The sequence below is a fragment of the Sphaeramia orbicularis genome, chromosome 18 (genome assembly GCF_902148855.1).
Source record: "Sphaeramia orbicularis chromosome 18, fSphaOr1.1, whole genome shotgun sequence".
Lineage (NCBI taxonomy): Eukaryota > Metazoa > Chordata > Actinopteri > Kurtiformes > Apogonidae > Sphaeramia > Sphaeramia orbicularis.
The window spans coordinates 7,597,890-7,610,464 of NC_043974.1; the positions used below are offsets into that span (position 1 = coordinate 7,597,890).

Below are 12,575 nucleotides of genomic sequence, written 5' to 3' on the forward strand. Positions count from 1 at the left end.
ATTACTTCTTCATTGTCTAAAAACACTTATTGTAAGATGCTTTGGACAAAAGATTCTTGTAAATGAATATTATGTGTGTTCAATGAAATCTAATGTAATGGTAAATGCTGTGAGGTCAAGTCCCCATGCGCGAAGTTAGGTCTCTTAAGAAAAATATTTTCAAAGGTTGCAGTTGACTGGTCTGCACACAGAGCCCTGACCATCTCTTTGGAATGATCTGCTATGCTGACTATGATCCAGACGTTATTGTCAGTAGTGGAAAGAGTATTAAGAACCTTTATTGAGGTAAATGTACTTATACAACACTGTGAAAATACTAAACTTTCACTACAAGTGAAACTTCTGCATTCAAAACCTTACTCAAATAAAAAACATGTAGTGTTATCTGCAAAACACACATGGAAAGTAAAATTAGTACATGTGAAATGATTCAGCCCATGTAAACTACTTTTTATTCTGTTAGTTAAATCGACACTAATGTATGATAATATCTATAATATCTTCAATTGTTTGTAGCATCGCTATCATCTGAACATAACTTGTTTTTTCAAAGTACCTTGGAAAAACAGGCCTGTTTTCAGCTCTTTGGTAATGCATTTTATACCAGTGTATGGTTTTCACTGGATATAAATGGAAACCTGTAATATGAGAAATATGTTCTCAAAAAAAGGAGTAAAAAGTACAATAGATGCAGTGGACTACTAAGCATAAATCTGCATAAAATGGGGTTACGACTACGTCAGAATTGTGGGAAAATAAATGGCAAAAGGATCTGCATATTATACCCATGTAGTGTAGTCCTCAAATGTGAATCTGCTCAGATTAATTTCCCAAATCAAATTCCGAAAAAAACAAGTGTAAAACATTTGACCAAAAACTTGTCGCAGTATCACAGAAATGTCATATTTCTCCCTCTTTTCTGTCCCACATTCTTGCAAATACGGTATGAGGATAAACTGCACTATCTTGTTATGTCTACAGCCGAGGCTTCTGAGTAAATATTAAGGTTAACTTGCAGTTCATCTAAACAGAGATAGGTTTATGGATTCATGGAGCAGGACGCTGTTTCCTTGAAGTTTTACATGTATGTTTAAACACTAACGTTTACTATTTGACATGTGCAAAGATAAATAGGGTCATTTCTTTTATTGCAATGTCAAGTGTATGAACACACAAAACCATGTGTAAAGCAGAAAAATATTTCCAGAGTACTAAAAAATTGCAGCTGCATTGTTGTTTTCATGTTTGTTGTGTGAACTTCAATGCATCACATAGTCTAAATCACAAAGGCCTGATGTTATCAGTGCATTCCTTGAAAGCAAAGGTGCTAATATTTATCTGCACCTCCATTCTGTTTTTTCCTTCTTTGTCTCCTCCTTCCCTCCAGTCTCCCTCCCCTCCCTCCTCCTACCTGTCTAACTTCTCTCAGTCTATCCCCGGGCTACACATATCCAGGTATTCAGCTGGCAGCCCGCCACTCCCAGCTCTAATTTCTGGTTGCCCGTAGCTACATCGTGCAGTGCCAAGTGGTGATGTATGTGGAGCATAGCACATGGACATAGAGAGGCATGTTTTAACCTGTGTGAGGCTGGGAGGGGCCGGGCCGGGAGGGGCCAAGCTGGGTTAAGCCTGGCTGTCATGTCACCTAGAGGAAGGAATTGTACCCCTTCATGTGATGATTTTGATCTGGAGCAAACACTCATAGAAACTACTAATTTTTTGTTAAAGCAAGTGTGGCTTTTTACAATTTTATTTCTCTTTATGAACAAGTGTGATAGGAGTTAATCTAAGTGGTTGCGAGTAGAAAAAAAAATCAGATTTTTTTGGTCTGTTTATTCGTATTCTTGCTTGTTGTATTGTCAGGTAAGGCAAAACACTTGAAATTGCTATTTGGACAGTACAAGTACAATATCCAAATCATAGCAGGTGCAACTCTGTGACAAAGATAAAATTAATATATTAACATAACATTACATATGAAGCTCTGTGGTGCTACAGAGACAGGTTGGATTGTCTGACAGAAATGACCTAAATACATTTAAAAATGACTTCATTAATATTGCCGTGAACTACAGGACACAGGACAAGTAGTAATATTACAATAATTCATACATATTTTCAATTTCAGGTGCATTTTACCCATCTTTAAATGCCTGTGGTGGTGTTTTGAATACTTATTTTACTCATGATCATTAGTTTTCCTGGTTCCTGTTGAAGACCTTTGTAATTTTCCCTCTTATATAAAGGTTAGAAATGGTGAATAAAGCGTTATTATATTATATATTTGCACACTGTACCTTGAAATACATCTGTTTACAGTCTGGGCAGTGCTGAGATGTAGTTGTTGTAGATTTTATTCATTAAATGAGTACACAAAAGAAAAGTGCAGTAATTATATTGAATTCTACGTACAACCCTCCCATTAACAGTAAACTTGAATGAAACAATCTGAAGCAGCAGCTGTTTTGTACTCAGAATCTTTAAGTGCTCTCCCTGCAGGTATCTCTCGGTGGGAGGTCTCAGGGGTCAACATTCATTAGACCAACTGAAAAGAGAAGAGAGGAAAGAAAATTGTGTAAAGAAGAAAGAGAAATCCAGGGAATATCAATGGAATTCCTGGACCGGTGCTGTGGCATGATTGCATCTGTGTGAGTGTGAGACACGGGGTCCTCTGGTCGGGGGTCTTCCTCTTCCAAAGAGCCTGTGAGTCAAAACACACATGGTCAGATTTTTGTCAGAGTGAAAATATTTAGTTTGGTGGTCGCTCTCAGGGCGTTGCTACCTTGAAGTAGTCAAAGTCCAGCTGCGATGAAAGGGATCAGAGGTTTGACGCAGCGGCTCAGAGCCTGGAGTGCCACTCTGCAGAACAGGATAAACACACGCATACTTTAACCACACTGATATTTAACACATGCAGTAGAACACACACTTAAGTTTTGTTTGGACAGTTGTTTCTGCTCATACAGTGATGTGTGATATCACTTGTACATCATAGAGGCAAATATGCTCTTAGTTTTTTCACAAGCACATAGACCTGTATTATTAAAAAAAAACAAAAAACTAGAAGCACTCGGAGAGCGCAGACCTCCGCCAAGGCTGATCAGTGCCCCCCCCCCCCCCCCCCCCCCCCCCCCCCCGTGGGCCCCCCCACGCCAAGGAGGTTATGTTTTTGCCAGGGTTTGTTTGTTTGTTTGTTTGTCTGTCTGTCTGTCTGTCTGTTTGTCTGTCCGTTAGTGTGCAACATAACTCAAAAAGTTATGGACAGATTTTGATGAAATTTTCAGGGTTTGTTGGAAATGGGCCCCCCCGTGGGCCCCCCCACCCCCGATCACCACCAAAATTTAATAATTTCTTCCTTATCCCATTTGGTATTAAGCATAAGAAAACCAAAACAAACACATACTTGACGACAGACAGATATTCTGTATGTTTGCACTCACATCTGGGTGCTCTTTTGATTGGAAACATGCCACAGAGTTTGTAAGTGGGCATAACCATAAGTGGGGTGGCCATGGCTTAGGAAGTAGAGGGGGTCATCCAATAACTGAGGGGATGGTGGTTTGAATCTCGTTTTCTCCTAATCGTGTGCCGTTGTGTCCTGGAGCAAGACACTTCACTCACCTTGCCTCCAGTGGCACTCACACTGGTGTATGAATGTGAATGAGTGTTTGGTGGTGGTTGGAGGGGCTGTTTGGTGTATATTGGGAGCCATGCTTCCGTCAGCCTGCCCCACATAGTTTAACAACAGAATGAGAGTGAATGAATAATGGCTCAATAATGTAAAGCACTTTGAATGCCTTGAAAAGTGCTATAGGTAAGTGCCATTATTATAATCTGTTAATAATGCATTCAATTCCTGTAATTTAACCTTAAAAGACCTTTACCTGTGAGCATCACTGTGTGTCTGTGCTGGGCTTTTTTCAGGGCAGATGTGAACATGTTTCTAGTCTCAGATTGCGGTCAGTAGTGGAAAGCAGAAGTTATTAGTTGTGGTTGTGGTTAATTCAGGGGCTGTTCAAAAGCTGTGTGTGTGTGTGTGTGTGTGTGTGTGTGTGTGTGTGTGTGTGTGTGTGTGTGTGTGTGTGTGTGTGTGGTGATTAATGTTCAAGTGAGGGCAGTGCACCTTACCTTTGCAGCTTTATTTATGTATTTAACAGTATTAACATGTCTGAGTCTTCCTTACATGGATGCATATGTACTGTCTTTTTCATATGTGTGTATGTGTGCGGGACAGTGTGTATAGGTGTCTAATCATCAGTCTTTGATGAGCAGGGGAATTCCAGTCTCGCCAGTCTAATCCTTGGGTGCATGCCTTCCGCTCGCTTTCCCTCCTCCTCCTCCTTTTCCCCCTTCTCACCTCACCCATCCTCACCTTGATCATCTCTCAGTTTGTAACCTGATTAGGATGGGAAGCAGTTTCATTTAATGACCTTTGTCGCTAATTTCTGCCCAAGATCTAACTATTGTAAGGACATTGTGGTTAACCTAATGCATATCTGTCTCATTCTCCAGTGGGTTTTGGCAAATAAAAACCTGTTCTGATAAAGGAGTATAATATACTGTGTGCTGCAAATATTCTGCAGAGAAAGAGTAGTGAATGTTTGCAGCAAGCTAAGTTCAGTAAATATACTGTGCATGTATGTAGGTATGTTCATGTTTACAAAAAAGTCAAATAAGACTACAGAGAGAAGATTGTAGAACTGGAAAATAAGCAGCGATGGCACTTACATTAAATGCACTATATTCTCTGGCTGCAGCAAATTTGGATTCACTGGTAGTTTCTGTGACTGATGTTAGTGTATTATGGCTTCTCCAAGAATCAGTGCCCTAGACTCAAACTTATTTGTCTGATCATTTTCACATATCTTTTTTTTTTTTTAAATTTACATCACATTTTGACCCCCTTTTCCAGAGCAGTTCCTTATCAGTCGTTACTCTTACTGTTATCCTCTGTCCTATACGGACCTCCAGTGGGGTAGAGTGGGCCGGCCGGGGCTTGTCAGCTCACGCTGATGGCTTTTACCTTCCCCTCGGGCCTGATGGCGGGGTTGGCATGATGGAAAAAGTGGGACGGAGGTGAGGAAAGAGATGATAGAGAGAGCTAAAAGAGAGGTGAGAGTGTGCTGGGGAGGGAGACATTAAGAATGGAGCACATATCTGCAGCTCACTGACCTTCCTAAGTGGATTTCATGCCCCGTCAGTGCTGTGGGGGTAAAGCAGAGGGTAACAAGAGGGAGCATGACGAGAGCGCGATGCAGTTTAACTATGCATTTAGGTAGATGTGGTACCTTTGTTTTCAATACAGTGCAGTGTAATACCATTATCTGCAGCTAAACTAAACAAGCAGCAGTGTGATGCTACAACCAAACCAGATGAGCTGAACTGCTCAAACTGCTGTTCACACCACTAATTACACTGTCATTAGGTCTGTCGAGTGTTTTATATTTATAGGTATGCCACCATTTTTACAGGTATATACAGGGCAGGGTATAAATCAATAACAATCATTATTGTAATATTTTTGTAAGCATATTCTGTTCTTGGTCATCATCTTGATCTTATTATAATCCATTTAAATGTTCTACCTGTATTTGCTCCATTAATTGGCAAATGTTGACATGTTCTGACTGCAAAGATGAGGTTAAAACCACAAATATTATTAAATTCCTACATTTTCTGAACCGCTTAGCCCCCTTAAAGGGTTACAGGGATGATGAATTCTATCCTGTCTACCGGTGGTTGAAGACAAGGTATGCTCTGGCTGTATCGCCAGTTCATTGCAGGGCTCATTTTATTTATTTTCAGCTAAAGATATGAAATCATAACAAGCAAATTAAAGAAAATGAAGAAAACACACACTAAAACACAAAATCAGATTACAGGTGTGTATTTTCCTTTACATTGTTTCATGTAATTTACGTAATTTTTTGTCTTGTTGCATCTTTTACATTGTTTTTAGTTTTTCATCTTTCACATGTCTATTGCACCTTTTTGTTTGTTTTATCTTGTTATGCTGTTTTCATCTTTAGTTGTAACTGCATGTCTTTTTCCAACGTTCACTTAAAAATCAGCATTTAAAAATAATGATTTGATTTATTCTGATAATTATTCATATTTTCTGATATCAAAATGTGGTTTATAATGTCATTTTTGGCCACATCTCCTAGCCCAAGTTACATTATCTATCTTTATTATGCAGTGATAACAGACTAGATACTTTAGGGTGTGTGTTTCTGTAAGTCATACAGGAGTCACATCCTTATTTATTTTTATTTTACTTATTTTGAAACTTTAAAATACCCCATCTCCTATCAGTATGGAATTATCACTGCAATAAAACTACAAGATATTATCAGAACCGTGTCAATAGTCATGTTTTACTCCTTTCGATCAGTATTTGCCCTAAATATTCAGGATTTAGTCTGGCTCTACTGAAGATGATCTCTGAATTATTCTATCATGTTCCCTTTTTGCATGATAATGGAGAAAGACAAAGTATAAATATTTAGCTTTATAAAATATTAAACCTTAAATCAGGGCTGTCCAATCCTGTTCCTCAAGAGCTACTATCCTGCATGTTTTTCAATGTTTCCCTCTCTCAGCATACCTCACGGTCATTATCAGGCTTCTGCAGAGCTTGATGATAGGCTTATCATTTGAATCAGGTGTGTTGGAAGAGGGATACATCTAAAACATGAAGGATAATGGTTCTCGAGGACCAGGATTGGACATCCCTGCCTCAAATACACATTGAATTTGTTAATATTAATGATAATTATCAATGATCTCGAAGTAAGTCCTGTATTATATTTGTATCCATAAAATCACACTCATGGTCTTTCCATACCCATCTGATTGTATGAACCTGTAACATGGAGGAAAATACACAAAAGGATAATGAAACAGTATGAAGATTAAAAAAAAGAAGTTTAAAGAAGAAAAAATAGATAAATCATCAGAAAATAATGAATAAATAACCAAACAGCAGAACATGAGCAGCTTTCTTTAATGTATGACTCCACTGAAAGTCATTACTCTGACACATTTATAGCCTGAATAATATGTTTATTTACACTTAAATCCAGTTTATAAAAATATTTTATGAACACTTTAACATTATAACCCCAGATTTTTCTTATTCTTCTTTAGAATGGTACAAAAACTGGAGAAAATGTTTGGTTTGGAAAATGCGATGCATATATTGGGATGTAGGAGATGTTATGATATTCTCTAGGATAATGTTTTTCAGGTGCAGTTATTTTTTTAATTTTGTTGCATGTTTGTGCATTTTTTTCTATAGATTGGTGGGATGATTCTGAATTCAGTGTCTTTCTATTCTTAGCTTTGATTGGTTAATCTGGTTTGCACGCTTCATCTCCACTATATGTCCTCATAGTTGACAAGAGTGTTCACAACTTTAGAATGTGTAGGTTCTCATTTGCCCAGATCATCATTCTTCTTAGTAGTTCCTCAGTTCAGAACTAAAAAAGTCTTTTGGATAAGAGATTAAACATTTTCAAAAGAGCTGAAGCAGTCCAGTTGAAGTGAGACGAATTACCAAGAACAACCTTAAAATGCTTAAGACGTACAATCTAATTCTACATCCTTTAGTTATGACTACAGACATGAGGTTTAGCAGGATGCTAATACTGTGACAGCACAGTAGAAAGGTGATTAACTGGGAGTCTCCAGTTTTGTGTGAACTGTGAATATTTTAAGATCTCGTAAGAGTTTTGTCATGTGTTCCTGCAAAATAATACAAGAGGAGTGTTGAAAAGAGGGATGAATGCATGGACGAGAGGAAAGCAGATGTACTGAGAGAGATGGCAGAGAAAAGAGTGTGAGCTGCAGGCCTGGGCGTGGGAGAGCAGACTGCATTGAGCTGAAGCAGACCAGAGGCTAATCTGGAGATCCAGGGCTTGTGAAAACATACACATCTGACTAGCCATGTGCAAATGTATTCAGACACAGATCTGTGTGTGTGTGTATAACCCTTCAACTCTTTGGTCCTGATAACATTATGCATGTGTTTTGTGTTTGCTGTTGATGTGCAATATTTGTTGCCTTCCTGCCATGGCAACCTCAGTGGGAAGGAATCAACCTCCCCAACATCATCCACAACGTAGAGCTACAAGGTGGAAGAGGATACATGACACTCTGTGGTAAACACCTGGTTTAAAACTGTGGACACATCCTGTATACACACACACACACACACACACACACACACACACAGGAATGTGACAAATGTAATGTACACATATGCACACACTCCCCCTCCATGTACATGTGTGTGCACTAACACAAGCCACACAGAGTTATACACTCACTCTGAGATTTTTTTTTTTTACACTTTATTTTTGTTTGATTTCTGTACAATACAAAACAAACATGAGGGACATTTGGGATACATTGACCATAATAAACCTTTGTGACTAACAATTTGTTTTAGTAATGTGACGTTGAAATGAAAATTGTTTATTTCTTCCATTTATCATGACACTGCACTTCTTGACTCCTTCATCTATGGGTCACAGTCTCCATCTCAAATATTCCATTAACAATTTGTATCCAGTCGTTAGCTGTAGGTGGTTCTAATCTGTACCATTTTTTGGGAATAGCCTTTTTACAGGCTGCTAATATAATTTTAAACAAATATCTATCATTTTTTTCTTACATTATTACCACACTCTAAGGTTTTTTGAAGTTTACCTCAGAAAATATTTGGTAAAACTAAAGAAATTAAAGAATATTAAAACTAAATGGATGATGCAACAGAAATGCTAACATCTAATAATTTACACTACATTCCTTTTGTCACCCCTAGTCACTGTTGTTAAAAGTGGTAGTCTGGTATGTTGTTGACCTTTGGCCTTCTTGGGTCAAAGGAAGTAGTTATAATGCTGTCAGTCAGAGTGTTAGAGGCTGACACTCAATCTGCAATGTGTTGAAACACACATACAGGCACGTACTGTAACTTAATACAGACACACAACCATGTGAGGGCATGTAAGCATGTGTAGACTGCAGGTGTGATTTATAAATAAATAAATGAATATATATACATATATATATATATATATATATATATACATATATATATATATATATATATATATATATATATATATATATATACATATATATAAAACACACAATTACAATTAAAACATAATCAATGAAACATAACTAATAATCAATTAAAACAAAGTAAAAGAGAAGAGTGCAGATAGAACCCTTTCAGTTGTTACAGGCACAGTTGAACAGAGCCGTTTTCAGCCTGGACTTAAACATTGTCACAGTAGAGGCCTGTCTCACATCATCAGGAAGACTGTTCCAGAGTTTAGCCGCATAGAACTGAAATGCAGCTTCACCATGTTTAGTCCTGACTCAGGGCACCAGCAAAAGACCAGTCCCTGAGGTTCTCAGGGTCTGAGATGGTTCATATGAGACCAACATGTCACAGATGTACTTTGGTGCTAGACCATGGAGAGACTTATAGACCAGCAGAGCTATTTTAAAGTCTATTCTCTGAGCCACAGGAAACCAGTGCAGAGACCTGAGCATAGGACTAATATGGTCGTACTTCCTGGTTTTAGTCAGGACCCGAGCATTAAAAGAACTGAAGACAAAATATGATTCAAAATACACTTTTCTTTCTTTCTTTTTTTTTTCTTTACAGAACTATATGCCATATACAACGGGACACATTCTCAATTAATATATTACAAGAAACAAACAGAAAAGAAAAGTCTCAATTTTGTGATTTAGGCATTTTTTTTATAGTTTTAAGGACAAAATCTTGATTAATGAATATTATTTAAATGTAATTATCTAATTTTATCCCTCCATACAACCCTACTGAGGATAAAGCGGGTTCAGAAGATGAATGAATGAATGAATTTTTATCCCATTTATGAAGCTTGTACCTGATATTGTTAATAACTGATAATTGACTCAAAGTATTAGCTGATTTTTATTAAACCACATACTGATTAATAATGTAGCCTAACTGCTACAGCTCAATGAACATGGCTGTTGACCAACATTTATCAATTATTATGGCTCTAAAAGCATTTGCTCGTAAACTAGTTTTGTACTAAATGTTTTGACCATTTGACTGCAGCAGAAACATACAGTTAACCCGATACTACTGCATCATTACTGCTTTTAAGGTGATATTGTAGACTTGTTGGCAAAATGCTGCAATTAGTTCAATAAAAACATTTTATGGCAATTCAAGAGTCTTATGAACCATCTATAATATGTCTGATTTTGGTCTGTACTGATGTGAAACGGCAGGCTCTTGAATGCAACACCATGATCCCCAGGTAGCAGATTTAACTACCTTGTTGTTCACTATTATTATGGGTTGGACAAACCATAGTTTTAGAAATTTTAGATGAAATAACTTTCTAGTTGAGCATGATGATCCCGCAGACATTTTCCATGTATTTGTGTTTTTGAAAATGATCTAAGCAAGAGTTTTTGCTGACCATGTTAACTATTCCTCCAGCTACAGCTAGTTACCACCTTTGTAACCATCTCAGCTACTGTAAAACAATAAGAATGGAGCAGAACAGTTCATGGAAATACACGATTTGGATGTTGGTTTCCAGGTAAACATGGTTTTATCTATGCAGGTACAAAACATTATGTCCACAGAAATGTGTTTCTCCAGGACTTACTGTACATACCACTCATCCTTTGCTCCTACACACTCATATGCTACATATTTTCTTTACTTATTTCTTTTTGCTCTATTGAATGCTGCCATTTATTTATTTATTTATTCTCTCGTGATCCCTCATGCTACTATAGTACTGAAAATTGTGGTGCTACAAAGCTATGGGCCAAACTGCTTTAGGCTATGTATGGATGGAATAGTAAAAGAATATTCTTAGATTTATGTTGTCAGTTACCTTAACAAACACAGTAACTAAGCTTGATGAGGATCACTGCAGAGATGTTTAACGTTCTAAGGTCATAAATATTTAATAGAATATAATAATCAAGTCAAGCTGTCATGATGCCATCATTAACATGTACTCAAAGTAACTATTTTTAAAAAAATACTTTCAAACACTATTTCTGACTATATTAACATATACAGTTAAGTAAATTAATGGCATGATTCACTTCATTTAGTCTAGTCTCTTGTTAGCTACACACAGAAATACCACCATAAACATTAGTTTCTCCTGTACATGAGATAAAACATAAATTTTCTCCAAACCCCTCCCAACCATATTTACCAAGTAATCAAATATTGTTGCACATCTTGTAGTAGAAATACTGCACTACAAGTCAAAGTCCTGAATGCAAAATAATAGTAAAACTGCTGAAGGTTTGCTGTTTCTCTCATTTGTGCCACTGTAATTTATTTGGATTTTAGACAAAATCAACGATTTCACGATAATGTCCTGAGAAATAGTTGATGAGAATTAGTTGCAACCTGCCCTCTGTGCACTGACCACTAAAGCTCAAATGATCAATAGACAAGCATCAAAACAAGTGTGTGCGGTGAGCACAGGAGGTTTGCAGACAGAGAAGAATGCTGACTTGTCTGTCTATCCATCCTCTCCCGTGCCCTCGCTGTCTTTCTCACTGCCTGACTGCCTGGCATGCGTGCAATCGATGCCCGTCTGGCATTCGCTGTGTCAACAAGCATGGGAAAAGTTAATCAGCAGCTTGGCACTCCCACTCCCACTCCCTCCCTTGTTGCCCCTTCCCTACTGTCTTCATCTCCACTCTTCACTCTCACTCTTTAAGCCTCTGAGGAGGAGGATCTGCATTTCCACAAGTTATCAGGTCACCTTTGCTGAGAAAAGTCATGTTTTCTGTCAGATAAATTTGTTTACTCAAGATAGAAGTGTCTTGTTTGAAGCTGATGTTTGGTCCTCACTGACCTTGCACCCATCATCTCAACATCAAACAAACCAGCAGCTGAATCCAACTTTTCCTCCTTCATGTGGGAATGAATGCAGCCTGAGACCTGCAGTGGCGTAATAATGAAGCGCCCCCTAGTGGTGAGAGTGCTGAAGTGATGAGCTATGTATCATCCAAGCACCTGCAAACACAATCAGGATGAATCATTTGTTCTCATAACGAGGAGGAGGAGGTGAAAATTTGGTTTGCCAAAATCTAGAAATTCCCTTTTACTCCCAGTAGAGTTTACTAGGATTTTGACAGCAATCCTATGCATATCTAAACAGTTTCTTCTATGTGAATTCTTATGCAATTAGCATATTAATTCTTGAAGCTCAGTCTCTGAATCCATCAACTCCTGTAGCCAGTGCATTTACAATACCAAACTGAAAACACATCATGCAAAACAACACAACTCAGCACTCAGCTCATTTTTCATGCCATGCTATCCATGTATCGTGGACAAAGTCTTGCAGCCAAACCCACGCAGAAAGTCATAGAGAACAGCACATTTGATTTTTTAGGTTGTTTAGTTGTGTCATTGTGAGGAAAATCACAGTTTTTCCTATAATTTGTGCTGCTAATGTGTTATGTTTGCAGTACACATCTATTCATGACACATTTGGATACCTGTGTCTATGTCTTTG

General features: G+C 37.8%; 1 protein-coding gene across 1 annotated transcript in view; it reads left to right on the top strand.

Annotated features, from left to right (window-relative positions):
• Positions 1 to 12,575, top strand: part of col4a5 (collagen, type IV, alpha 5 (Alport syndrome)) — a 59,145-nt gene that overhangs the window by 14,315 nt on the left and 32,255 nt on the right. The window lies entirely within an intron of this gene.